The sequence below is a fragment of the Palaemon carinicauda genome, chromosome 5, assembly GCF_036898095.1.
Source record: "Palaemon carinicauda isolate YSFRI2023 chromosome 5, ASM3689809v2, whole genome shotgun sequence".
NCBI classification, from domain to species: domain Eukaryota; kingdom Metazoa; phylum Arthropoda; class Malacostraca; order Decapoda; family Palaemonidae; genus Palaemon; species Palaemon carinicauda.
This window is the reverse complement of record NC_090729.1, coordinates 24290542-24295541: the sequence shown is the minus strand read 5'-3', so window position 1 is coordinate 24295541 and position 5000 is coordinate 24290542.

Sequence of the window (5000 nt, the reverse complement as noted above, 5' to 3'; positions counted from 1 at the left end):
TACCCATCTATGGGAAATCAAAACATTATCTTAGCTCCTGCCAAGCACGGCGTGTATATCAAAGGGAAATTCTCTAAGTCTTCTAATACCTTAAAATCAGTTTTGGATAAAAAGGAGACGACAAATGTAACCGTAACGTACGTTGAAGAACCAATAACTTGTCTCACTAATAAAGAAATAATATACGCGACCCAGCAGAATTCTCGTTCACCCGTAATATCATCTTGCACGCAATCTATCGAACCAAAAATACCTTCGAATTTAATAGTGCAAATAAAGAAAACACTACCGGGATCTGAAATATTAATCCTTTCCGATACTTTGAAAACTAACGGATTGTCTGTCACACAAGCTATTTATTCAGTAGGCTCACATCAGCAATGTAATATCGAAGTCTGTAATCATTTAAATAACACTTTAGTAATTCACAAAAATCAACATATCTTGGATGTAGGAGTTTATAAACATCGTATTCTTACCGTTGCTGAAATCAATCACTCTCAATCAGTTGCGGATGAATCCCTTTTGCGATCTATTAAAAATAAAATCAGTAAGGACATTCAAGACGAAGAAATTCAGCAGAAAATCTTTGAACTTTTAACTAAATATCAAGATGTCTTTTCCACTACGGATGGATCCTTAGGAAAAACAGATATTATCGAGCATCAAATAAGGTTAAAGGACAAGCAGAAAATTATATATGTACCCTCGTACAGACTCCTTATGAAATTCCAGAATGAAATAAATGATGAAGTAGGTAAAATGTTAGAGGAAGGAGTCATTAGAAAATCAAACAGCCCTTATAATTTTCCTTTAATAATTGTACCGAAAAAAGATCGAACATGGCGTATCTGCGTCGACTTTCGTCGTCTAAACGAGGAAACGATCCCTGATCGATTCCCAGTGCCATGTACTGACGATTTTGTCTTTGTTAGGTCAGAATAAATATTTTACCAGTTTGGACTTACTTAAAGGCTTTCACCAGATATCATTAGAAGAAGATAGTATCCCATACACAGCCTTCAGCACAGCCAGGGGACATTATGAATTTTTACGGATGCCTTTTGGTTTACGTTGTGCTCCTATAACATTTACGAGAATGATTAACATAGTGTTTGGAGACTTGTTAGGGGATATATTGCATGCCTATATGGATGATCTTGTAATCTTTTCCAACACCTTAGAAGAACATCTACGTAAGTTAGAACTAGTACTACAGAGATTAAGACAACATAACTTAAGGGTAAAGATTAGTAAGTGTGAATTTTTCAAAACAGAATTAATATATTTGGGTTTCATGGTGTCAAGCCAAGGTCTTAAAGTAGTCCATGATAAGGTGTCGGCTATACGTAATTTTCCCATACCTACTAATGTCAGGGGAGTACAGAAATTTCTGGGTTGTAGTGGATATTACAGGCGTTTTATACGCAACTATTCAATAATAGCCGCTCCTTTAACTGATCTTACGAAGAAGGGCGTAGATTTCATATGGTCTGAGCAACATCAACAGGCGTTTAATACTTTGAAAGATGAACTGTGTAGTTCTCCTATCTTAAAATTTCCTGACTTCGGTAAGGAATTCTTCATTGCAACAGACGCCTCAGACTTAGGAGTGGGAGGGGTATTGCTTCAGCAATATGATAAACAGTTTTTCCCGATAGCTTTCTATTCTCGAAAATTGAGAACTTCCGAAAGTAAGTATGCAGTAATAGACAAGGAAGGACTAGCTATTGTTAATTCGCTAGTGCATTTTAAGTTCATAATTTACGGTTATCCCGTTAAGGTTCTTACTGACCATAAACCACTAACAGAGTTCTTTAAAGGCTTCAATCACAGCCCTAAACGAACTCGGTGGCATTTGATCATTCAAGATTTTGGCGCAAGAATCGGGTATTTACCTGGGAAAGCAAATATCATTGCGGATGCATTATCACGCAACCCCGTGTAATCTTGTACGGAGCCTTTAGCTGAATTAATAGATATATCAACATCCATGCCTATTGTAAAAACAATATCTGAACAAGAAGATTTAGGCTGGAGGGCTTAATTGTTACAGACTGAGCAAAGAAAAGATCAGAAAATAGAAACAATTATAAATGCTTTGAAAGGCAATCATAAAGAAGAGGAATATATAAAGAATAAGCAGCAGAATTATATAATCAAAGATAATATTCTGTGTAGGACTGTGACAAGGAAAACCCGCAATACACCATATGTAACTAACGACCAGGTAGTAGTACCAATCTCACTTATTTCCACTGTCCTGAATTGGTTGCATTCTAATCCGTTACATGGACACCCTGGGTTCTCATAAATGTCACAGAAAGCCAAATCATTGTTTTATTGGCATACAATGCTTACAGATATAAAAAGACACATAGCTAATTGTCGCACATGTCAGGAAAACAAAGGGCATACGAAAACACCTGTCAGCCTAGGAGCTTATCCTGTGCCCAATCAACCCTTTGAAAGAATACATTTAGATTTGTTAACAGGATTTTACGAGTCAGACAGAGGAAATAAGCACCTCTTAGTAATTATAGATGCTTTAACTCGATATACAGAACTAATAGCGCTTAAAACTAAAACTGCAATTGAATGCGCTAGGAAGTTTTACGAGTGTTACATTTGTAAACATGGAATTCCACACATGATAATCTCAGACTCGGGTGGTGAATTTAATAATCACTTTCTTACCTCATTGTGTGAATTCCTCAACATAAAGAAAATAAATACCATGATATATCACCCAGAGTCGAATGGGCTAGTGGAAAGAGCAAATAGGAAGATATTAAATATATTGAGGGTAACACTAGGGGGATCAGACCCCAACTAGGATATTGCAATACCGGCGGCACTGAGTACTCTGAATCATTCATATCATATATCAATTAAAATGTCACCGCATGAAGCATTGTATGGTACCCCAGTTAGAACACCTTTCCATGTATTAACGCCTACAACTAATCTATCAAATCCTTTAAAAGAATGTATAAATGCAAGTATAAGTCGATATGATATCCTTCGAAAGAATTTAGAAGAATCACAAAAAATAATGAAAAGGAATCATGATAAAATAGCGAAACCAACTAAAACATATACCGTGGGTGATAACATCTATATTCAAATCAATGTCAGAAAAGGGCTCAATTATAAACTAACACCTAAGTTTGAAGGCCCATTTAGCATTTTGGAAACATTAACGGCCAATAGGTTTAGAGTTCAAAACGTATCCCAACCCACAGATGAGAGAATAGTACCATTGGCTCACATAAGAAATTAAAAAGAAAAGAGAGGAAAAGAAGTGAAGGAAAATTTTATTTTGTTTTATGTGATTAAAAGTTTTCTTTTTAATACAGGAGTAATTACATATATTTTTTCTCGTTACAGGTTTCCAAGATGAATTTTTTGTTGTTGGGAGTGATATTGTTCGCTCAGACATTTTTGTCGTATGGGATGAGCTCTAAGACTAAAAATATATATTTTAAATATGGCAATATAGTTGAAAGACAAGAAGACATTTTTATTACATCAACCAACGTAATTGTAGAAGTGAATATGCAAGCAATTTTTCTTCAAGAGAATGATGTCATTAGCTTAAGAACCGCCATTTCAAGGTTTTCTGCATCATTGGATGAGTTGCATAGAAGACATTTTCATTTGACTACAAAGAGTTTGCTTGGATCAACATTAAAAGTTGCAGAGATGCTATCTGATGACTTGAAAAATAAGACTGGCGAGACAGGATCTTTGGCTTATGACCTTTTGATGTGGACTGTAGGACACGAACATAAAGAAAGACGGAATCCGTTTATTTATGCTGCATTAAGCATCTTTGGGTCTGTTACAAGTTTAGGTTTAGGAATTTCCAATCGTCTTAAAATTAGTAATCAAAATAAGAAAATTGAGTTCTTGACTCATAAAGATGAATTGACTATGTCAGAACTAAGGAATCAGTTAGCTTCAGAAATAAAATTATGGATTTATTAAATGAACATTCAGATAATATCGTTCAAATTATGGAAGTACAGGATTTGTTGGCAACATTAACGTATTATGATTCAAAGATAGATCACATACATAACAGAATTACACATTTCATTGAGAAATCCAAGGATTATGTAGAAGCTATCACGTTAGCAACTAAAGGTGTATTGTCGCCCCATTTGTTGCCTATAAGTTACTTAAAATTAATTCTGAAGAACGGAAGGGATAAACTAGGCTATGTTCCTTTGTTGGACGAACATAGGTTAGAATTTTATTACAGCCTAATTACAGTAAACGTAGATAATAACAAGATTAGGATTACAATTCCCTTTGATTCTTCTGATGCCTGGCAATCTTACAGGATATCACCATTTCCGACTTTCATGACGAATCACTCAAATCCAGTAATATCCAGTTTGACAGGACACGTATTGATTTCCACAGACAAGGAAACATATACGGTCATTAAAGACTTAAATCAATTAACTCACTGTTCAGACGCAATGGATAGAAAAATATGTACAGCTGACTCATTTGAATTCCATAAAAACTTAATGGATTCATGCGAGTTAGGTATAGTGCTAGACGGTGCTCTCTCCCATACAAGTGAAAATTGTCTGGATAAGCTTTATCCCTTAGACAATAATGAGTTCAATTGCAGACTGAACAATGGCTCGTGGATACGATACGACAAGGCAGCTTCAATGTATCATGCCCTGACGGATCCACGTCCTTCACCCATATCTTCGTCGCAGCAGATGGTTGTGTCGGGACTTCCCCGAATTCCATGGTGACTGGTCTACGGACAATCATCAGAGAACGAGCCTACTTCGCGAACTTCACGTGGACCTCTACAATGCCAGCACTTCCTCTCCCGTACAACGGACAAGTTGCCAAGCGGTTGATGAAAATAACCGAAATGGACCACCTGTCACCGACTTATAAGGAAATTCTTCACCCCATACTACTAGCTGGTTTGTGTATCACGGTGGTGATATTTATCGCCGTGAACA